This window comes from Falco naumanni, chromosome 1, assembly GCF_017639655.2.
Source record: "Falco naumanni isolate bFalNau1 chromosome 1, bFalNau1.pat, whole genome shotgun sequence".
Taxonomy (NCBI): domain Eukaryota; kingdom Metazoa; phylum Chordata; class Aves; order Falconiformes; family Falconidae; genus Falco; species Falco naumanni.
Window position 1 is genome coordinate 103,418,426 of NC_054054.1, and position 24,053 is coordinate 103,442,478.

The 24,053-nt window shown below is 44.9% G+C and overlaps 1 protein-coding gene across 1 annotated transcript in view; it reads left to right on the forward strand.

The window, feature by feature from the left end:
• The window catches only part of CASTOR2 (cytosolic arginine sensor for mTORC1 subunit 2), a 124,239-nt gene that overhangs the window by 66,518 nt on the left and 33,668 nt on the right, over nucleotides 1–24,053 (forward strand). The gene's annotated exons all lie outside the window — the stretch shown is intronic.

Sequence of the window (24,053 nt, forward strand, 5' to 3'; positions counted from 1 at the left end):
GCTGGCCTTTGTCCCCAGACCTCCACGAGCACACCACATCTTGCATCTCCAGCTTGTTCATCTAGCCTCTCTCTTTAAAAGGAGCACTTGAAGATGAGTAGCTCATGTCATCCCCACAACCATTGTTGTGGAGTTGCGAATCAACTCCTTTGGCTCATCACTGAAAGCTGTGATTTATCTCCCTTTCTTACACCCAGTTCTCTCTGTACGGCATGTGCCGTCTTTGCCTGTGGTGGCTGAAGGTCTCTCAGCCTGTGTCAAAGGTGGAGTCAGCTGTGTGTTGAGGAAGGTGGTTGGTATGTGCTTGGGAGCTGCAGATGCTTGGGAGCTGCAGATGCTTGGCATTGGGCAAGTGCTGATGAAGGGAATGGTTTGGCTTTGGGGATGGAAATAGTCGGTAATCACATTTATCATGTGCGGAGGTTTTGTTTGTAGCAGTGTTATTGAGGTGATGGAACACAGAACTGTTGTGCAGCTATTATTATTTTTGTTCAGTCTCTGCTTTCTGTGGTTGGAATTAAAAGTCTACACATTTTACCAGTTTGGAGAAAATTCATTAAATTAGGAAAAAAGAGGGTTTTGTTCCTGAATAGGAATTAACTGTCGAGTAGCTACTTGTGACACTGTAGTATTCAATGGGTTTGTAATATCCAAACACTAAGGAGAAAATTGGAAACTATACCATCTTTATTTAGTACAGAGTTAAAGTTTTATAATCAGGAGCATTGCTGAATTATTCCCCTTTCTGTTTCAGTACTCATAAACATAGAATAGAATAAATTACTGTATTTTAGAATGCTACAATGCTAGCTAAACATTTTTGTAAAATAATCACTAGGTTGACAACAGGTGAATGGGTCTTCACAGCTATTGCTGTTTGTAATTTGGGAGTTGTGGGGTTTGATTGGAATTGTGCGTTACGTGTTGTGCTTTTGCTCCCAAAAGAGGAGGTGACATACATGTCTGTACTGCCAGAATATCTCTTGTTGCATTGGTTCAGGGGGCATATGCATCTAAATTTTATTGCTACTGTCAGGAGTATCAGCTTTTTTATTATCAGTGGCAGCTGGGGGAAATTGATTCAAGTTTGGTTTTGCCATAATAGTAGGATGCAAAGCCTCCCTCCGAGAGCTTCATTTTAAGAGACAAGTCACCAAAGGAGAAGGTTGTTTTTTTCCAAGGACCATAGCACGTGGCAGAGCAAGAAACCTAGAGATTCCCATTTCAAGGAGGGATTCTGCCACTGAACTGTGCTGTCCCTGCAGATTTGCCGTGCTAGGGGCATGCTCATCTCCAACATCACATCTGTGTCTGTGATGTCCATGGCACTCACGTCTCTGCCCAGTTGGCACAAGGCAGATTCCTGAATTCAATCACTGGTGGCAAGTTTGGATTGCAACCATCCCCATACAGCCTCTGGCAGCTGCGCTGCTATTTATCTCACTGGAAATTATTCCAGCTTGAAACAAAGGTAAGCTCAAGCAAGTTGTTTTTTTTCATCTGTAGTGGGAGAACTGTGTTGCAGTGTGTGTGCCACTGGGTGTACTTGGAGCAAATCCTAGCTAGACCGGTGTCCTGGAGGAGCTGGATGTCCCGCTGCTGCCCCAGGTTATCTCTGTGAACCAGACAGTGCTGCTGCACTTCAAAGCAGCAGTCCTCTCTGCTTGGACCACTTGGACTTTGTCACCTTGGCTCTCATAGGTGCATGAATTTACCACTGATAGTTACAGTACCCATTGTAGCTTCTGTTGGGCTATGGTTTTGGTAGCATATAACATGCCTTTTTTTCAAGTGCACTGCATGCACTTGAGGTGTTAAAGCAGAGCTTTGCAGGAGAAAAGATCACCTTCCAGGCAACGCAGGGGAAGGAAGGAGCACGCTAAGGCCATCCTCTACTATGGCATGACATGGAAGCCACGTGCAAAGCCCAGCGTGGGTAGTGGTGTCATGGAGCTGGCAGCCACATCACCTTTGCTTTGCTTTTTGTGAGGAAGTGACGATCTGCTGGCAAGACTTGTATGCTCTGCACACTGTTAACTCTCCTAACATAGCCCCCATGCCCTTTGGGTTTGTGTGCAGCCCGTGTTCTTTCGGAGTTCTCTTCACCACATCCAGAGCTTTCTCTCAGTGTTAGCCCTGACCGCAGTCTCCACTTGTTGCTCCATCCCTCTTCCTCATCTGCATACGCTGTAAATTTCTCACGGTCGGAAGGAATTCGGGATCTACCATCGAGGAGGTGGTGAAAGGGCTCTGCTTCGCTCCCTGCTTGCCCCCACAGTCTGGCTGTAAACGCCTCAGGAAGAGGAATCTCACTTGGCCTTTGTATAGCATGTAATCAGCCCATAGGCTTGGACAGGATCAAAATCTGTTAAGAACTGCGGCATCCCACTGTCTTGCAAAAACACCACCAATCCTGTCTGCCTCAAGTGCTTCGGCTGCTTCTTGACCGGACTAGTGACGTGCCAGGTTGGGTTCAAGAATTACAGAGTAAATCTTCACATTTGGTGAACAGTTTAAGTCGCCAGTCCAGCAGCAAGTGACTTCATCTTTCCTCTCCAGGTAACTTTTGTTCTTGCAGTGCTGAATAAACTCAGTGTAAGACTCTGAAGAACAGGCTTTTCTGTGTGGAAAATTAGGACTGACCTTTCTCAGGCACCTGTCTGAATTTTTGCTGCAGCAGCAGTGAGAAGGTTGACCTGTTAGCTGGCATCTCTCCTGTTCGCCAGGCCCCTTCTCCTGCATATCACAAACAGCACTGAAGGGAAAAGAATAGGCTGGAGAAATGCTGGCGCTTTCAGCAGTCCCTGAGGTTAACACTTCAAACATACTGACGTGCAGTAATCATTCTTAACTGGTTTGTCAAAAAAATAATCCTTAGGCTTGTTGCCCTGAGAGTAGCGATTGAATCTGGCTGGTAAAGAAGTCATTATTTCTTCTCCCCAGAAAACGTCTGCGGTGCAAAGCCGTAACCTGCTTAAGCATTCATCGTGCTGGAAGGGAATGGCTACAGCCTAATTCTTTGCTTTAATTCCCCAGCAGTGAGGTGGGGATTATATCTGCACAGAACCTTGTTTGTTCCAGTAGCCGTTTCTCGGGCTTTGGCCTGTTAATGAGGAAGAATTTTATTCAGCAAATAACGCGGGGACAGTGCACAGAAAGCTCTTTTCCTGGCTGGTACTGGGATGAATTAGCAGGAGTTTGGCCACGGGCCCTCCTGCGTGGAGACAAGTGTCTCAAGTGTCTCAGCTACTGGGGTGCTGGGACAGCCATGTAAAATCCCTGCATTTGTCACCTGCTGTGCAGCCAGAGTGTGGCAGAAAAGTCAAGCGGCTGCTGCTCCCTGAAATGCAGGAATATTTGTTTTGAGTTTGGTTTGCCTTTTTTTCCTGAGGTCTGGCTGAAAGCAGGAGCTGCCTGTGCGTGATGCAAACGGGCCACAGCCCCGATGTTCTCTGCGTGGTCTGTCCCTTTTTCAAAGGGGCAGCAAGGACAGGCTCCCTCTGTCTCTGGGCAGGTGCACCAGGAGGAGGGCTTTTAGCCTGCGGTCTCACTGGTCCCAGTAGTCTCCAGTCATCAAGGGCTTTAGCTTTCACACACTAAAAGGAAAGCACATGCCAGCACACCTGGAGGTAGCCGTGCCTTTGGAAACCCTGTTTCTGTGCACCAGGAAGCAGTTGCTGATGTTGCAGTCCTGCCCTGAAGATGCCATCTGAATAAAAGAGTGGGGTTTGGTGATAACGATGTTCCTCCAGAGGCAGTCCCAACAGCTATCACATCGCAGCTTCTGTGCCGTGTATCCAGAGAGGCTTTTATTGGAGGTAAAGGGGCAGTTTAGATATTTGGTTTGTTTTCATTGTCCTTTTTCTGTTCCTGGCTTCTCCAACTGGTTTGTCTGCAGTCCTGTTCATCCTTTTTTCTCCGAGAAGTCCACTGTGATGTTGAGCGATAGCTCTGCTGGGGTAGCTTTCCATGAAACGCCATCCATGTAGACTCCCATTTTACAGCACTTCTCTAATTGCACAGCACAGTGTGAAATGAAGAACCAACGCTCTCCCTCAACCACTTTTACTCTCTACAAGGATGATGAAGGAAGAGCCCATCCAGTGTCATTTGTGTAAGTTGGTCCAGTTGCATGGAGGTGGGAGGTGGCAACAGTTTACCCTCAGGTATTTCTTTGTTTCAGTATCCACTTGAAATGAAGGCGAACTGTTTGATAAGGACCTTCCCAGAATCACTATAACTGGGACCTGGCTACGTGCTAAGGGAAAAGGAGCTCCTCTGTACCATCATTCCTATGGCAAGATAGTCTCTTTGCACCTAGAAGGCAACAGGTTCTATACTTTTTGAGTTTCTGCTCTGCTTACGATGGAAAGAGGAGTCTCCCTTTTTGAGACCTCTTACAGCGCAGTGAATGGAGTTTGGAGGCTTCTTTCTCTACTGGGGGGACAACCTCTAGCCTGTTGCTGCCCTGACCTAGCTCCCTTTGTGGCCGTGGCAGCTGTTGAATTGCTCCATGAACGTCTGCAGAAATGGAGTCTGCGACAGTGTCACCCAGGTGAAGCTGTCCTGAAGATGGAAGATTGTAAAGCAACATGTTGCTGCAATTTTCCAGGTGAGATCACTGCCTTCCCGGCCTCGGCACTGGGTTCATGTTCTGTGCATGCAGTCTTTTCTTTGTAGGCAGTGAGTGTATCACAGAAGGGGAAAAGAAAACAAATGCTGGGGTCAAGGGAGGAGTGAATCCTTGTGACTTCCAAGTTGGTAAACATGTGTATTCTAGCTTCTGGGAAGCTGGGAGTCAGTAAGGGGACCACATCACCTTCATGGACTCTGGTCTTCTGTATCTTAGAACAGGCAAGCCCATTTCATGTAGGTAGCTGCAGTCAGCAGCCCTTACATCCTGATAGCTCTCCTCTGGATTGGAACCAGAGAGGAGAGACAAATTCATTTCAGTACTGAAGCAGTGGTGGGAAACATCTGCTCTGGTGCAGGTACCCTGTGTGAACACAGAGCAAGACTCTTGGTCTCCCCACACAGAGGTTCATCTGCAAGATGGAGGTGGCAGCCCTTCCTTTAACCTTCTTTGGCTGCTCAGTGTGGCTGGTAACTTCTCTAAGGCCAGAAATCTGTGCATTTACAGTTTTCAGAATGAGGAAGCTCCTCATCTGAGTTCATACTTCACAATAAATTGCCCAGTACATTAAGAATAATGGAACTACTTGAAAAATCTAAACTAGTTAGAGTGGCAGAGAGATTTTGTCAGAATTCATAAAATGTTGACCTCATTCTAATAAAAGGAAAGGATAAAAAGAAAAAAAGCCCTCTTGCTGGCAGTGCTTTATTTTGATAACCACCATCTCAGACAACCTGTTCCCTATCTGACCTTGGATTCAGGACCATCATATGCTTTAGTACCACACTGAGTCCCTTTTTCAATAACATCAAAATGGTAAATTGCTTTCAATGTCCTCTCTCTCATCCTGTATATAAAGTGGGCAAGAAATCAGCTTATAAATAAGTGCAAGCACAGAACCCATCTAGCTGGGAGCAATCTGTAACTTTATTTAAAGATACAGAAAAGCAAGCACATAGATGAATTTATTTTTTTATTTTTTTAGTATTTCTTCTATAACTATTTCTCCTTTAATTTTTTATTGCCCACTGACTAGGCCTTTGTATCTCAGGCACAGTGGCTTAATTTGCTTGCTGACATTTATAGCGCTGAATTCCTTTCCCTGGACCGCCAGGAGAGCCTTCTGGTTGCTAGGCAGAAGATGTTTTTCTCTATTAAACACGTGCACAATCGCTCTCTTACGGATCTCTGTATTGGCCAGGCTACGTTGTGTCTGTGGTTTTCAGGTTTTTTAAGTAATGTGGTATTAATGACCTAAATGATGGGGATTTGACTATTGGCTAATTAGAAGTATGTGCTTGGTTGGGGAGGTTTTTCTGGCAGTGCATGTATGCTGATACAGATCAATAAACACATTGGGGGGCTGTGATTATATGGGATTTCTACCCTCTCCCAAGAGGTGCTAGGGTTTGGTAGTTAAAGCTTTTGGGGGAAGGGAGGGAAGGATCAGAAGTATGTAATATTCCAAGGTCTGGTTTGTGTCACCTGGGGAAAGGAGCACTTAAAGCTCATAAGTGAGTGGGTTTGCAAATTTTGATAGCACATATTATTCCTTATGTTTGTAACCTGGTTCGTAAATTCTTCTGGTCCAGTTTCTCTGCTTGCTCCTATTTAAAGAAATACTGCGTAAATAATACATATTTTTCACTGTTTCCTCCAACAGATGGGTGTGTATCAATATCTATTTTTGTTTCTCAGCCTGTGGTGAGAAAGCCCAGACATCTCTTCCTGAACCACTCGACTGGCCATGATTTCCTCCTTTAAATTTATTACGTCTTGTCTGCTTCCTAGCACTTTCCAAAGTCTGAGATAGATGAGCAGATAGATACCATGGCTTACTCTTACCAACCTGCTGTCATAAATGCAGGACCGAGAAAAGCTTTTCTGGCTGAAATGACAGAACGGTTCACTGAAATTTTAGGTTGGTCTCAAAAAACCAAGATGCAGCTCGACAGAGAAGTAGCAGTCCTGCCTGTTTGTTTCACGAGGAGGCATCTGTCTGTTTGCTGTTCCACTGGTGCATTTCTGTTGGTTTTTTTTTTTTCTTAAGGCAGGGCTTGAGGGGAGTTGGTGGCTTCCATTGTTTGCCCGTGTCTGGAGCTAACCACAGTCCGCCAGCTTGGTGGAGATGCACCAGGGTAGCTAATGTGCACCCTGTGGCAGGGAAGGGACAAGGCCAATACGCTCTGTAAGACCTTTTGAAGCATTTCTGTACCATAGTGCTGGTAGGACCATAATTTGTGATCTTTTCCTACTTTTTAAGTCAACGTTAGGTGGAGCACCCTGTGAGAGACGAGGCAGTGCTGTTACACCCCAGCACAAGGAGAACTGTGGGAAATGAACCCCTTTTCCCAAGGCTGAAAACATTCAACATCAGTTCCCAAACTTTGCTAATTGTGAACCTACGTTAAGTTTCCAGCCATACTTTTCTCAAGTTCATGACCTGACGAAGGAAGTGGATTTCCTCCGCCTTGGCATCTCATAAATGCTGTGACCTTAGTCTAGAAAAGGTGAGACTACAATAACCTTCCAGAAAAGTCTGTCATCACCTGCAAACAGAGAAAACAGTTCTTCTGTGGTAATCCCTTGCAAAATGCCAGCACAGGGCACTCCCCAGGGCTGGTCTCTGAGCAGATTTGCCAGATTTTCTATTCAGTGCAGGAGGTGGAGGCCTCCATGCCTCAGGTTTAGCCAAGGCTCAGCAGTCATTCATGAAGGTGAGAATATTTCTGGCAGGTTTGTAGTATCCTCCTGGTCAAGTGAGGAGGGAAACTTACGTCCTGACTGTACCTACACAAAAGCTCTCAGGCAGAGATGGCAAGCTTGGTGCCCAAAAACTTCACCAACTTTATTTTCTGCTGATGCAGTGATCAGTCTTTTTCAGCTTTCTGTCGGGTTAGTACAAAGTCTCCTGGGCTCACAAGGGATCAAGGGTAGCTCTCGTAATCCCAGTGCAACGTGTCTTGTTGCTTGGTTTTCACTAGGATCAGTTGAGTTCCTTGTATCTAACTGGAAGTGCAGGGTGATGAATGTGTTTTGACTCCAAACCAGCAGTTCTCCTGAGGGGAACAGGGGAGGCTTGATGCTTTCAGCTAACTTGTGCAGTTGAAACAAAGAGGGGACATTCTTGCCTTTGCATGACACACTGGCCAGCCACCATCTGATAGTGACGGAAAGTCTCTTTCAGGTTCGTGGAAGGGCTGCCTGTTGGGCAAAGGAGCCTTTCTCAAGTGAGCAGCTTTGCAAGGTGAAGAAACAGGGAGTCAGGGCAAAGCAATGAAATGCCCAGATCTGCTGCAGGCTTTTCTGTTTGACCTTGGACAGGTATCTCATTGTGTCTCAGTTTCCTCATCTGAAAAATAGGTATAATCCTATTAAATCATCTCATAACGGGCCTTATTAAGATAAATCAGTAAACATGTAGAAATACTTTGATAATGTAACAGGCAAGGGCCATGATAAATAATAATTGCAGTAGACTCTGTCCCACAGGATTCACTTTTACCATGGGTACCCTTGCAGGCCTACTGAATAAATCGCCTCTCTAGCAGAACAGCAGATTGGAGATTAGGGTGGAAAAAAAATACCCTTTTATGAAAGAAGTTGCATAATCTTTTTAAAATCTCATATCTTAGTGTTTAATCTTGCACAGGATTAAGTCTCACAACATCAAGGTTATAGTCATACAGCGGTTAGGAGTTTTATGGCTCCATCTTCAAGTCTTGTTTGAAATGTAATTATTTGCTCTGCTCTGTCAGTCTGGTGAATAGTCTGAAATGTGATTTGGGAAAAAAAGAAGAAAAAAAGATTCCTTGTGTTATTTTGTTTGAAATTACAGAAGGAATTGGAAATGGGAGTCCAACTCCATCGGTTTCTTTTTTTTATTGCCTTTTATTTCTGTGTTTTTCGTTTTTTAGTGAAACACGCTGTCAGCATCCCCTTGCTGGCAGTCATCTGAGCCATCAGCATTGCCTTCAACTGGCTGGGCTATCGCAGATTCTGCGAGCAAAGCCTTTGGCAAGAGTGTTTGAAACACAGGGAAAGTTTTGTCAGGAAGTAGGAAATCTGCTGATTTCTGCAGTTCCTCTCCCCTGATTATCCGAGGTAAAGCATAGCGAGTGGGTGAGGAGAGTCCGGCTGGGAGTGATGCTTTCCTGGCAGGGAGCAAAGCATCATGATCGACAGGTTGGGAAGGACCCAGCTCCCAGTCATGGCACAGGGAGGGCACTGAAGTCAGTGCACTCAGGACAAGATACACCTGTGTCCATGCTCTGAACACATCTTGAGCCAAACTTTTAATCTTCATTTTAATCACTAAAGAGAAAAGCCATTTGCTGCTCCCTTCTTCCCTCTCACAAGCAAACACTAGCTTTTGGAGCTTGGATCTGGTTTTGATTTTCCAGGTTTGCTCATTATTAGTGGTGCGTTATCCCGTGAAGAGGAAGGAAGAGAACAGCCTGATTTCCTCAGAGCAGACTGGAGCCTAACCTGGATTTGTCTTCCTAACCCAGTTCTCCAGTGAGAGTGGACATAATGATTATTTTTGGAATCTACCTTACCATGTTCCACGTTTTTAGCCAAACATAACAATGATGCTTTGTTTTTGGAGTGTATTCATACTTCCTGTCTTATGATACCCCTGTGAGGTAAGAATTAGTATTTTTCTCCCACATATGAGGAAACTGATAAAAAGGAGACCGAATGATTTGTTTCAAGTCGCATCCATGCTTTGTGGGACCGATCAGGTTTTGCCGTAACTACAAGCCCAAATTGCCATCTACTTGTCTGCACTTCAAGACCAGGCTTTAGTTACCGCTGTATTCCAAAGACTTGGGGATCTGTTCTAAGACAGTGCTGTGAACCCACAGTTTTCTAGCGACCCCCCCGCAGTCCGTGGTGAGTCGCTTGCCCCTCTGTGCCCACAGCCCCACGGAAGCGTGCTATCGCGTTGGAACAACTTCTACATTATGACTTGGCCGCCTTGTGCAATGCTGTTTCTTGCTAAGTCAGTGTCTGGCCTGGCAAGAACTCGCCTCCTTGCTCTTTGACTCGGACTGTTGCTGTTAGTCTGAGGTTTTGTGTTTCTCACAGGAGAAATCACAAGTAGGAAGCTAAGAAAGGAGGTCACCATAAACGTATTTTCTAAATGGACATTTTTGTGCTTTTCACATGACTGCGCCAGTCTCATTGGAAATGCACTCCTCCTTTTTGTTTACTTTTTAAAAAGTCACTGTAAAAGTAGAACCAGGTTAGTTTTTAAATTGCTGTCAGTTTAAAGGGTACAGGGACTGCAAGAGGAGAAGTAATTGATTGAAAATGAGATGAAAGGAGTGGTTTCTGTGTAAGCATTTCCTTTTATCAGTCCTTGATTGCTCTCTTAGTGGACACTTGCACTGAAGGTCTTTCCTCAGGAGGTGCCGATGATTTAAGTGAAGAGACAGCAGTGCCTGTGCATACATCTGGATTTGCAAGTCCTCGGTCTCTAAAGGGCTAGCACATCGGCCCCTCCAAAGGGCTGGTGGTGTGTTATCCTATGGCTTGACAGAAGAGCATAGTTGCGTGCCCCAGTCAGATGTTTCATCCCTTGGAAAGCCGAGGAGCAACTTGTCAGAGTCAGGATTTCAGAGCTAGACTATGTGTTTGTACAGCTTCATTTAATTCCAAGTTACCCTTGGGTTATTTAATTTCCTGACAGCTGCAAAAACAGTGTTCTCAGATAACAATGGCCTCTAATTAGGCAATGTGCCTAAAATGGGAGAATGTTTTATTTGACCATGGCACCAATATTTTGTATGCAGCTTACAGATGAGAAAGCAGAGTGAGTTGCATTTCCAGCTTCGCTTGGCAGAGATGTGTCTATCTTGTGATACTCGATGCATAATGCTAAAGGCATGCCCGCGCTTCTGCCCCTGTGGTTAAAACGCTTCTCATCTTTTTGGACTGTGTCATCAGTAAATCTGTCTTTCAGCTGTAACCACCTTCCAGAAATATGTTTTATCAGCACAGCAAGACTAACAGGACTTGCGCAGCTGAGGCTGCAGAGCGTTTGAGACACACAGGCAACAACAGAGCGTATGGGATTTACCTGTAGTCGAGGGTTGTAGCTTCTGGGGGGTTATATTACACTGCAGAGTTGCCCATATGTTACTTTTATGGCTCATGCACTTAGTACACAATCAGGCAGTGACAGAAATAAATATACAAGTCAACTATTCTTCCAAATCATTTATTCAATTTGGAAAGGGTGTTAGCATCAGGTTTTGTTAATTAGATCCTGACTCATGATTTGTGCTTATGGAAGCTTTATGCATTGGGCTGTACAAATTGATGATGTCTGAATTCCCTCCTGTGACAGCAGGAAGTGGTTGTTCGGGGGTCCTTCTCCTCTAATTCTTAGACTTCCCTTGAAGTCTTGAATCTAAAAGAAAATAATTTTTTTCTTTTTCACTGTTCTACTCCCTATTTCAATTCCTTTCCAGAGCTCACAAATCTGACAGTTCCCATACCAAGTCCTCATCACTGCAGAGCTTTACACTCTTTCTTTAAGGTCCTGTTGATATAACCATGATGCAAAATTGTAGTTCTGATAAATTGGATGCCTACTTAAAAGTTTTGCAACCTTAATTAGGTGTTTGCTAATCTGCAGTTGGAGCTTACCACTGCCTTTCAACTGGGCAGCCTTCACATGCACGTCCTGTACCACTGAACCACAGGTCTCTTTTGAAGGTTTCTGGTATGGATTCTGTACATCCATTTACTTTTAGGTGACCGATCCTGCACAGACGCAGTAATATAATGGGGGAGAGGTTACTGCATCAATTGCAGTGTAGAATAACAGTGAAAATTTACTGCCTGCATTAGTCTGGACTTACCCAGTTCTGTTGAGACGCTGATCTGTTTGAAAAAACTGGGGATGTCAGCTCAGACCAGCTTGTGGCTAAATGAGCAGTGCCCCACGGGTTGTCCTCTGTCTAAGATCTGCAAGGCTAGGAGAGGAGCCAGAAAGTTTGTATTCTTCCTTCCCCACTATAGTTCCCCACCAGTCAACAACTGCGGGATTCCTAAATTACAGGTGGAATCCTTATTACCGTATTTAATAGCTTTCAGTATACCAATCCACCACAAAGTTGTCTCAACCCCTTTTGAAGCCTCTTCATTCTTCCCGTCTCCATGACATCCTCTGTCAGCACGCGCAGCAGTGTGCGTGCTGTATGGATTTGTACTCCAGATCCTCTAAACCTGCTCGCGGATAATGTCATCGGGATTCAGGTGCTGTTTGTTTGCACTGTAGCATCGTGATGCCTGTTGTCTTATTCACAGTTCTCCTCCCAACAGTTCTTAAAGATGTTCAAACATCTACTTGATGTTCATCCACAGTGTCTCCACTTAGGAAAGGGGGTGAACAGAGCCTTAATAAAAATATAAAATAATAGGGGCCCCTGGCAGGACCTGTGTTAAAAGTCCCTTCACTGAGAACTCACTGTTTATTGCTGTATTTCTTAGAATTCCATCAGAAGGTCTTCACTTTCATTCCATTCTATTAAGGAAGTAATGATAAAGTTTGTAAGACAAATTCTGCCTTTTGATAAGCTTTTCACAATATATTTTCCCTTAAAATCCTGTCTCTGAGAACTATACTACAGTTATAGTAGGTTTTCTTTTTAGCAGAAAAAAATCCAGTTGATTTTCTCGTGGTAGAGAAGAAAAAGATTCTAAAATACAAACACTTCATCCCCAGAAGACAAATGGAAAGAATCACAGTATATTTGAGTACATACCTCCTTTTCTCTTCTTCCCCCTCCTCCTTATACACATACCAGTGTATCAGTTTGCATCACATCATTTTTTCATCCGAAATCCTGTCTCTAGGAACCTAGTTCAGGTATAAGATATTATTTACAGTGGTTAACTTCCTTCAGAGTAGCGTAAAAACTCAAGTTTATTTTCTTCCATAATCCCTCTCCAAGCTTTCTGCACACCATCTAGGCAAAAAGTGGTAAATGTCCCCAGTTTTGCTTTGCAGGAGTTTTGTCCATTTTCTTTTGGGTTTGCTTTTGCTGGGATTTCCATCACCATGTTCTACCAAAACATCCTCGTGTTCATGTTACAAGATTTACCAATCCCTTTTCAGTTCCAGCTTCCTGACTTCCACATTTATTGAATTTTTGAAGTTGGAATGAACTGTATCTCCGCAGTCACAGTCTGCATCTGATGTTTGAGTTGGTTTGGGAGTACGTGAAATTGCAGTTTCGTAAGATGTGAGAGGTGACTTCTGGAGGGCTGGAGGTGTCAGCAGCACTGGGCTTGTGGGTGGCATGTCCTTGGAGGGTCCCCATCAACCTGATTTCTTTATCTTTGTATCTTGCACGTTGCTAAGCAGATTGTAAGTGCTAAAACGGTAATCTCTGGAGTCCTGCTGAAGTAACCGTGCCTGCGAGGTATTTATTTCATAGTTGTTTTTCTCTTCTGCTTCCCTGGGCTGGGGTAAGGTGTTTATTTACTGAAACACTTTGAGCTGAACTTGTGTAATTAAGAGTTGCCAATCTATATATAGAGATATATACATGTGCATATATATAATACCTGTGTGTACATATATGTATATACCTATATTTGTATATGTATATATTTATTCAGGGGTGTAGAAGGGGATTAAACGCAAACATTTTTAGTTGTTCTTTTTCAGAAACTTGTCCCGAAACTCTTGCTGAAAACTGAGAAGTGTATTGGATTTTCAAGCTTTAAGGTGTCTAGTGAGAGCATCTGCCAGGACTCGGTGGCCCAGGATCAAACAAAGGATTTCTGGAGTTTGTGAATTAAATAGGCAGTTCACACACAGACGTGGACATCTGTAACTGATGGCAGTCTGACAGAGGAGGGTGTCCTCAGGAGCTAGGTGGCAAGTTGTGTCCTGATGTCTGAGTACTGCTGGCTTACAGCTGATACCCTCAGTGATACCAGGTTTTAGGTTTGGTTATTTATTTTAAAAAAAATAAAATAAAAATTTAGAATCGAGCCTTCAGAGGTGTGGGATGAGGCTTTATGTGGGTCATCATGTGGATGAGCCTCTGGTGGATGTCTGTTTTGGCATTTCAACCAGTGAACAAAAAATAAAACAGCCCCTTGAACAAGCTCTCTGCTGTTTGCAGCGGACAGGTGTGCCTGCTCCGATGGATGTTTACCATGTCTCTTCGTGCTCTAAACAGAAAAGAGATCACTTTCCCCCGAAATTCATTTTTAGAATTTGTATAAACAAATTTTTAACCTAGATGAATACTCCAACATGCCACTGTGTGCCTGGTTTTAGTGGCTTGTATGTACCTTTACAAGGGAATGTATTTATGTGTCCAAGAATCAAGGACAATCCATGCCAGCTTCTCAGATTGCCTCCCAGTTGGATGAAAGGAAAACCACAAACTGAAACCAGTTCGCTTTCAAAAGTACAACCTGTGTCTCGTAAACATGAAGTTCAAAGGAACTGCAGAGTACATTTCACCAGCCCCAAAGAAAAACACTCTTGAGAACAGGAGGTTTAATAGCAATGCTCTCGGTGGAGCAAAGGCTGCGCCTTTAAGGCATCATTAAGTTATCTTGTTATTTTGCCTCTATATGATACAATTTTGAAGCACATACTTGGACAGCTGTCAGCTATGCCTTGATATATGGAGTAGGATGCACCTGCTTCGTTTTAAGCTGGGGCTAAGAGAGCCACTGGCGTGCTGAATGTGGCTTAAATATTGAAAAATCCGGACCCCTTTACGTACCGCCCCATGGAAGCGGGGGAAGGCAGGGCAGCTGGAGGGAGACTGGGTCGTCACAGCGGGAGGGATGAGGGTGTCAGCAGAGGTTTTACTCCCATAAAATCCTTGTTACGTGCATGTATCTGTCTTGGGTTCTGTGGCGAGGGGAGGTAATGGTCTGTTGGCAGTGCAAGACACCGGGTTTTGAGCGGGGCTCTCCAGCGCAGCAGACGAGGCACATGCTGGCTGCAGGGCAGCTCTGATGGGCAGTGCCATATTTCAGGGTGTTTGTCACTGATGCTCAGTCCTTCCCCAGCTGCTTTGAAAATGCTTTCCAGTTGAAAAGTTTCTGGAGGGAAATTTAGGATTGGAAAAAAAAAAAAAAGAAGAGCCTATTCTATAGAGATTCCTGTGGTTGAGTTTGGTATGTTTTTTGATGGGTTGTTCTAGGTGGGGACACTGTTGTTGTCAGTTTTGATTAGTTGGGCTACTGACGTAGGATACAGCCTGCTTCCTTGTTTGAAAATGGAAAGATCATGCTTAAAAAGCGCTTGGTGGAAAATTGGGAGAAGGAAAAGAATTAGGTAACTGCTTTTCAGCTGCTGCTTTTCATGCCTTTGAATTTTTCTGATTCTCCACCCCCCCACCCTCCCCCATGAGCTCAAGGCAGCTGGGCTCTGGTCCACGACCAGGTCTCCTAGCCTCTGCTACAGCGTAAATAATAATAGGAATGTTGTCCAGGAAGCAAAAATCCTGACAAGACTCTTGTGTGTTTGGCAAATACTTTTTTTTCCAAGCAGCCGTTGCAGCTAGAGGGTTCTAGGTGGCAAAAAAGGTTTTAAACGAAGCGCAGGAGGTACTTATTTCCAAGGTGAGCAGAAGGCAAAGAGGCTTAATGTGAACAATTTCCCGTATGGAAAAGAGCTGCCTAAATGAACTGTATGTTAGTAAGCGGACAGAGTCCCTGCTGCTGGATAGTGACCATACGTACAGGTTTTACAGTGCAAAGATGTGCAATAATCTATTGTTGTTTTTCTCCCAGCTGCTTTCTTCAATTCTCTTACAATTTGGCTACCAACAGGGGCTCGTGAAATTGAGAGTATGATTAATTTGGCCTTTTTCCATTGAGGCGAGTGAAACAAGGCAGCCCCTTGTCAATATAAGTCTAATTGGACCGGATCTTCACCGGTTTGGTGAGGTAGTGGAATAAGAGCTGTAGTCGCTGGTGCCCGTTGGGTGGGTGGCTGGCACGGCTACCAAAAACACACAGTGCTCAGCAGGCTGGGGAGCACTTGATAAAGAGAAGGCCCTTGTACTCAGAAATGCCAGAGAGAAATTGTGTGGAAAATTCTTTCAACTAATGGTCTGAAAAATATTCCGCAAAGGCTATTTTCTACCCTTACTTCTAATTACATCTTAAACGTTAATAGCCTGAGCAACTGGAGAATCGCACACACACTAATGTCACAGTTCACTTGGAGCAATTTGTTTTGTAAGATAATGAACTGTGTCAGCAAAAGTTTAAAACTTGCTATAGGTGGGGCTGGTAGTAAGTACAACCTTCTCTTAACTTCGCCCACTGTTTCCCATTAAAATACCCCAGGTCTTTGCGTGATTCTCTGCTAAATTTGGCAACCTGGGGTGAGATCCTCAGCGCCAGGGGACCTGACTTTTTCAGTTGTTTGTTTTTTGGGATTTTTTTTAAATTTTAATTAAGCCATTCTCAGGCGCAGCTTGAAAGGAAATACTGCAAAATATTGACAGCCTTTTCTTTGAAGAGCTGTAGCCCTCTTGTGCTTTGGCAGGGGAGGTGTCTTTGGATGAGGAGGTGCTTTTGCCTTATTGAAACCATTCAGCCCAGGTGTAGGTTTGCTGTGCCCTGGAGTTTTTCCACCAGTGTCAGAAGTGACATGGAGTCTCTTGTCATTTTTTGCAGTCTGTAGCACAGCACGTGCTGGCAGAGCGTGCTGTACACCTAGGGTGCAGGTAAGGCATCAGAAGAAACAGCTTTGTAACAACAGCTTCGGTGCTGCAGCGGGGAGCAGGGACCCTTGGGGGTGTGCAGGAGCAGGGGAGGTTGCTGGCCCTGCTGTTACGAACATAATGCAAAGGAGGAAACAAAATAAAGGTATAAATAGTGAGTCTGAGATTGGAGGGGAGAAACCTGAGTGAGAGCAGCAGCAGTGATGGAGATGGACAGGCGAGCGGGGTGGGATGTAGTGTTGGGGAAGGTGTTGGGGGGAAGGCAGGGCACAGGACTAGTGGAGAGGACAAGAGGAGAAGAAAAAAAAAAAAAGAGTAAAGCTGAATGTATGAACAAGGAGAATGGGAGGAGATGATGAGGATTGAGTACTGCTGGTGAGAGTGACCGGAGTGTGGAGGTGGGACGAGGGAACAGGAACAGGCTGGTGGGTGTTGGGTGTGTGGATGAGCAGAAATGGGCTGCCCTGAGCACTCTCTGCTCCCTCTGCTGAGGACTGCCGTGGCGTGGTTTACCTGTCTCACTCACCAGCAATGGGTGCCTTTCATTCCACACCAGCTCTGGGCGGCGGCAAAGGCCAGCTGCAGTTGCACTGCATATGGCAGCAGGTCTTCATGGGCTGGCTCTAAGAGAGGAGAATGTGCAGAACACAATGAAGCTCTGATGCAGTTTCAGTTTTTCTGTGGTTTCCAGTGCCTGAGCTGGTTTTGGGTTTGAGCATTTTGGTTTAGCTATTACTAAAAGTGCCTGGGGTTGTTAGAAAGGCTGATGGCAAAACTCAGGTTGCCTGTGATAATTTACCTCCTCTTGTGTCTGCTTCACCATGTAGGTATTCAGTTGCATCATTACAGGCTATTGCTTTGAGATCCATTACTGAAGTGTCCAAAGCTCCCACATTGGGGTAGCATCTAGCATCTAGCTCGAGTGGTAAACGTGGCTGGGGGCTGCAGACAGCTGCATCTTTCCTGCTGCTGGAAGCTGGAAACTAAATAAAGCAAATTTTAGGAAAAGAAGTATTGGTTTAATGGCAAATAGGATTGTGTCCCTGTCTGTGACAACCTCAGTTTGGCAGCCTCCTACCTTCAGAGCATTCAGTATTGTCAGTATTGTACCACTTTAAACAACATTTTTATGTGTAAAATAAAAATCCTTAGTAACTGTGCTGGCGTGGTTGGTGTAAAGCAGGCTCCAGGGTGGTGGTTTGTGAGAAGCTGGCTGCAAGGAACCACTGTTTCCAGCTCCAGGTGCTAAATGGGTGTTCATCCTCCACTGAGATTGGTACAAGCTTAAGTGCTTAACTTGATTTGCAGCATTGTTACTGACCGTGCTGTGGGGCATGATCCCTGATCATTGATTAATGTATTGCTTTTTAAGCATGGGTAATAGCCCCCAAATTCCAGGCAGTCATGGGATCTGGAGTAGATTTTTCCTATGGGGAAACTCTGCAGGTAGTGTCCAGCTAGACTGAGAAGGCGGCTCACCCTTTTTGTTAAGGGCACACGTATAGGGAAGTTATGAAAGGTTAATAAATGATAAATAAATGGTTAATCAATTATTAACTCGGGTCTAGCAGGTCAAGGGATTGCTTTTACCTGTTTGAAGGGCCATCCATGCCACACATGGGAGACGTGGGGCTGCAACAACAGAGCATTTAGGGTTTTCTTGCTCTCTTTCATCTTCACGATCAGTTGGGAGTCCTGGGAGTGGAGAGTCATCTCCAACTGTGTCTGGTTCAGAAGTCCAGATTTGTTTACCCTAAGAAAGAGGTCATGCGAGTCCAACACAGACACAACGGCTTTGTTCTGCAGGACACTTCACTTCTATGCTTTCTTTCATACCATGCTGTCCCATGTTGTGTCACAACAACAACAGGGCACAGCAGAGCTGAAAAAGTTAGCTGTCCTTTTATTTATATTTTTAGGACCCAAGACTGGTAGGTCCAATTCTAATTCTTACAAATTAGAGTTTAGCTGTGTCAGGGTAGCACTTTGGAAACAGAGTTGGGGAAGGACAGCCTGAAGACAAGAGTCAAAGCCGAAGAGCATGCTGAGCATTGAGGTTGCTGGCAGGGCTGTGCCCCCTCTCCCCACAGATTTACCAGCTCAGGAGGAGAGGGTAAAGCTACGGAGCAGTGTTTTATTGTGCATCACTTTATAAGCCTCCTTTTCTGGGACATCCGTCATCCCTCTCAATCAGTTCTTTCAGAACTTGTGTTTATATGAAGACGCCTGTTCTACTTCTTTGCTCAAGAGGTTGTGCTGAGCTTCTGCTAAGCCCTGTCATGGGACTTTCTGTTGCTTTTGATTCCCAGCAATGCACAGAGAAGTTCCACTTCACACTTCTCTGATTATGTCTGCAGAAATGAATTTAAGCTATTCTTGTCTATACTTATCTTCTTTACTCTCCTAATGTTTCTGATGCTGTGAAAGCAGCTATAATGCATTTTTGCTTACATCCGTTGCCTCTCTGTATTAGATTGAAATGTAAACATGGGGACAAGAAATATCTCTTTGAAACAAGTGCAGGGAGGGGGCCCATCAGAGTACTGCTGTCTCTGATCTGTTTGCTGCAAGTAAAGTGATCAGTAAAAACTTATATTAAAAACTTATGTGGTACAGGCATTTAAAACAAAGCTGCATGTTAAATCACTCTCAGCTGGTGAGGCACAGTGAAGATACTCATGTCTGCTTTTCTGCTTGCTCTGTTCTTTTTTTTTTTTTTTTAATTACACCTCACCTTCCTAGGCAGGTTTCCCTCTCCCCCAGCTGTTGTGCATTGTAAGGTTAGCAGGTAGGAGCCAAGCCACAGAGGTGCTGCCTGCTCAGGACCCTGCCCTCGGAGCAACCCTTTGGGACTGTACCTTGTTTCGCTTGAGGATATCCAGAAGCTACAGAAGTGACTGTGAGTTTGAACCCCCACCATTGCTCTCAGAGAGGGAAGCGCTGGCTCTGACCGGAGCAGAGGAGTGAACTCGCTGAGTCCTTCCAGCCAAGCAGCGGTTCGCTGTGCTGCAGCTGCAGTTAGATGCTACGGTGGGACTAACGCTGCGCAGCCTGCTCGCCCAGGCCGACCACTGCTCTGCACCCTTTAACTGGTTATTGCTCTGGCAGAGTTTAGGTGAGCACTGTTTACCCATTTTCGTCCACGCAGACCAATCTGAAAGCCCTTTAACTGCCATTATTTTCCGAATTCTTAGGGTTTTCTCCCTCTTTTTAAACATTTGCTTTTCTGTCAATGAGGATTTGCAGCAATGCAAATATCTCTCACTGCATCTCAGCAGAGAGTAAATGCTTTGGTGGGGAAGTTCTGTTTTGTAAGCAATCTTCCCCCCCCTAATTTGAATGGAAAGCAACACTTTACTAATCTTCTAAAACTGTCAGCTTAATTCTCTGTTTGTTACCAGTGTAACCTCTTGTCTCTGCAGTGTTCTGGGCTATTTGCAAACTGAGAGAAGTTAATGGATATTTTGCTCGGCACGAGTTGGCAGGGGCCACTGGCTTGATGAAACGTCAGCTCTCCTGACCCAGCCTAGGCAGGTTTCGGCATACCTGGAGTTGCAGGGGATGTTAATGCAGTCTGAGAGATGCTTCTAGTATTTGGTGTCATGGGGCTGTGGCAATACATTTAATCAATAGGCTATTAAAGAGGCAGAAGGCTCTCTATCGCTGGGTGGTTTCAAATAATGCATTAAATAGAATTGGGAATGATCTGAGGCTAACTGGCTCTGCTATAGACCGGCTGTGTTATGCCTGAAGACCTTTCACCCCTGGGTGTTTTTTTTTATTGTCTCCATGGTGTATATTGCAGATGTACACAGCCATCATCACCAAACAGGGACAGAGGCACATTGCATACTACATAAAAGTAGGGAGAGGTGGTCCGTGCCCTACAGGTTTAGTTGTAACAGCTAGGCAGGAATTAGGAGCAGGGCATATTATCCCAGACTTCGAGACGGAGAACTGAGCTACAGAGAGATGCTCTGCAAGATAATCTGTGACAGGGACTGGTCCCAGCCCCCAAAGCTGGTATTCTGTGCCCCAAATGGCCTCCTCTTTGCTGGAGCTAGTTTAAAAATACATGTCAGTGAAACAGAGCTTGCAGGCCTCTTTGGCAGAGTGCCCATAGCTAATCACTAGAGATTTCACAGTGAAGTCTTTCAGAGTGTCTGTTTGATTAATGGCTCATATTTTGCAGATCTGAGGCTTTTTATTTTATTCTTAAATTTATTACATATCACTTACATGAGTTAAATATGTTTTAATTCCATTTTAAATACAGTGGAACAATCTTTACAGTGAAGTTGGCTTTTTTTTTACCCAGCAGAAGCGTGTTTGCAGAGGCTTGTGCTTGGCCATGCAGCTGGTTAGGATTCTTTGCAGTCCAGTTGCACATGCATCTCTGGAAGGCTCTTAAAAGTGAAAAACCAAGGAGCACTGAAACACCATTGAACTGAACCTTAGTGCGTTATGTGTCAAGGTGATGAGGGATAACTGTGCTGCTGTCACGGGAGAGAGGGTTGATAACGTCAGGCTGTTGCAAAGGCATGTGTGGAGACGCTGGGGGGAATGGGAACGTATGTTTGGGTCCACTGAGGTGTGGAGATCAAGTGGGGCAAGGGAAAGAGCGAGCTACTTGCCTGTGTCACCTCCTGGACACTGCTTTGGTAGGGTGAGTGGTTTGGGCTCAGGTGTGACCACATGTCTGTGGCAGAGTGGGGGTAAAATCCAGGAGTCCCTTCCTCGGTGTTCGCTCTCTCCCTGGTGTCAGGCTGTTTGCAGCGCCTCAAGCACATCACAGCAGTGCCACTTTGGGCTTTGCCCCAGTCGGGTCCTTGAGCGCAGGAGGTGCATATGGAGCCTTTTTTTAGCAGCTTTTCCCCCTCCCTGCTGGCTGAGAGTGATGGGGAGCTGGACAAAGGAAGCTCCCGATGGAGAAGGGTTGTGCTGTTCTGTCCTCGTAGAGTTCAGCTGGTTTTCTTTGGCCAATCTTCGAGTATGTCAGAGTGAAACCTGATTTTTACAAGTTCACACAGTTAGTACGCTGCTCCCTTCCTTTTAAATTAAACATCCTTTTCTTTCCCCCCGGCAGGAAGACCCCCAGGCGCGCTCCCATTGTGGCTGTGCTGCTTGCGGACAGGCAGTTTGCTGCTGGCTCCAACGCAAGTGCTGCAACAGCAACTGCAATCGCCACTTTGATAAACAGTGCCTGACCCTATGTTCAGCTGTTGATTCCTGAGGAGGTCTTCCCCCCCGCCCCCATATTTGCATACATGTATGAACAAGCTACCGATACGTATGTAAAGCAGTGTAGAACGGTTCGTTAACAAGGGATTTAGCAGTTGTGCCGTGTTTGCCTGCAGAGCTTTGATCTTGAGAAGGGCACTCAACAGCAGAAACAACACCGCGTCCGGACCCGTATCAAATGCCTTTATCCTGAGCACCTGGGGCTGGAGGCTCAGCAGGGCAGAGTAGCTTTGAAATGAATTAGGAGCATTTCTCCTGAGAACCATGAACGTTTGTCTCAGTTAAGCTTGTTTTTGCTATTTCCCAGTGCTGCAAGTGATCGGTTATTGTAAAATCCCTTAATGGCTTGTGTAGAGGAGAAAACCATGACAAATGCAAGTAAACTTAATGCTTTTGCTTGTTTTGACACTTGTTTCTGTAATATTTTCAGTCCTGAATGACAAATGGCTGTATTCTTTGTGGTTAGCGTGGACCACTTGCAGAGCACTGTGGAGCAGGAGTCTCATGCGTTTGTATCTTCACAGCTCAACTTCTCAAGCCAGCTTTTCCAGCGTATTACTTTTTTTCTCAAGTTAATTATTGAAGATCATAATAGCTAGGTGTCAGAAGCCCTCAAAACAGAGCAAGGCAGTATTCCCCATGTAATAATATAACAATGCATTTGATAAGGTTTTGTATGGTACTCCTCCAGCTGCACTACTTCAGCCCAAACCTAGCACTGTCGTGCCAGCTAACTAATTTTTGTCCCTTCTGCTCCCTCTTTGTCCTGTTTTCTTGCCTTTTTTTTTTGCTCATGTTCGCATGACAAGCCCCGCCAGGCTGTCCTTCTGCACTGGGCTGCAATCGCTGCCTTTAGAGCTGCTATCGGTAGTTACGTCTGCTGTGTGCTGTGACAGCTTTTAAAGCCAAAAAGCCTCTCTCCGCATTGACTTAGTGCTCTTCAGGCAGCTGCCTTTGTATTTTTTATTTATCCGCTCTCTCAGGGTTGTTTTCGTTCCTGTGTGTGACGCCCAGTGATGCACTCAGCATGATGCCTTCCCATCCAGGTAGCTCAGGGTTTGGTTTATTTATAAACCTAGCACAAGTCAGGAGAGTATCAGTGGCATTACTAGGTTTGGGGAGGTGGGAGAGTGAAACAGCAGAAGGGAGCAGCTTGCTAGCAAAGAAGTGATTATTTGTCAGATGATGTCTTTTGCTCTTTCTGGAAGTGGCTCATTTGTTTTAGAGGACCAGCCTGAAAAAGGCAGAATTACCGAGAGCGCTGTTTGTCAGAGAGGCTCTGTGCTGGGATAACAAAAGCAAAGTGAGCCCTTGCCTAAGCCCATAGGGTGGCGTGGTGTGGGAGCTCATGGTGTGCCACTGAACTGATTTTTATTTTTGCATTCAGAGGCAGAGAGCCTGCTTCGGCTCTCTAGGTTCAGGGATAGGAAATAAAGGAAAGGAAACATTTCTACTTTTTTGAAACTTTCTTCTTTTTTTTCCTGTAGCACCTAGTTGCGAAGCGAAGTCTCTGTTGTTCTGCCAGTATGGCTGTTAGGAAGGAAAGATAAAAAGTATGCCAGAGAAAGATTTTAAAGAAGCACCAACGGGCAATGATCTTGCCAGCAGATAAAGAAAATCTCCTTCAGTTTTTCTTCAGTATCTCTTACATAGTGCTCCCCCCTTATTTTTGTCTTCTGAGCTATCATCACTGTGAGATAAACACACATACAAACACCGTATTGAGAAACATGGTGTCTGCACAGAATCATAGCCTGTCCCTTTAAACTACAGATAAGCTTTAGTGGAATTTCTATTCTGGGAATAGTTAATTCTGTTTGAGGTTGGGCAAGAGAGGAGAAGCACTCACAGGCTTAGTAACAATATTTTTACTCCATGTGATTTTTTTTTTTTTCTTCTAAGGATTTGCCTCCCTCGTTTGATGGAAAGTGCAATTATTGATCAGTACCCCCACTAAGGAGATGATTGGGGGGGGGAGGGAAGAGAGGAAGAGAAAGAAAAAAAATAAAAGCCCAAAAGAGTATTTGTAGCTGTGGTGCTGTTATATAATAGCCATTATGTAATGCCTGTTGGTGCCAACTAAAAATATACTGGAAGATAACTTCCAGTTCATTGAAGCATTTAACTAGAGTCGTCCCAGGGTTTCTGGTTCTGGATTCAAACACTTCTGCAGATGTTGAGAAGAGCTTACAAGTCCCCTAGACTGCACAGCAACCTGTTCTGTCTCTTATCCCTCTTTTTCTCCAGTCTTGTTTTTCTCTTTTGCTTGGAGTTTTAGAGATGGTACATGCCTCTTCAGCTTGCCTCTGCACACCCCACTGACCACGCCGTCAGTCCACGCAGCCCCTTTTCTGATAGTTTGTTCAGCTGAGCTTTAAATGTCTGTGGTAGACACTGGGTTTTCAGGAGGAGGTGAGTGTCAAGTGTAGCAGGGAATAGATTTTGCAGTTGCTCAT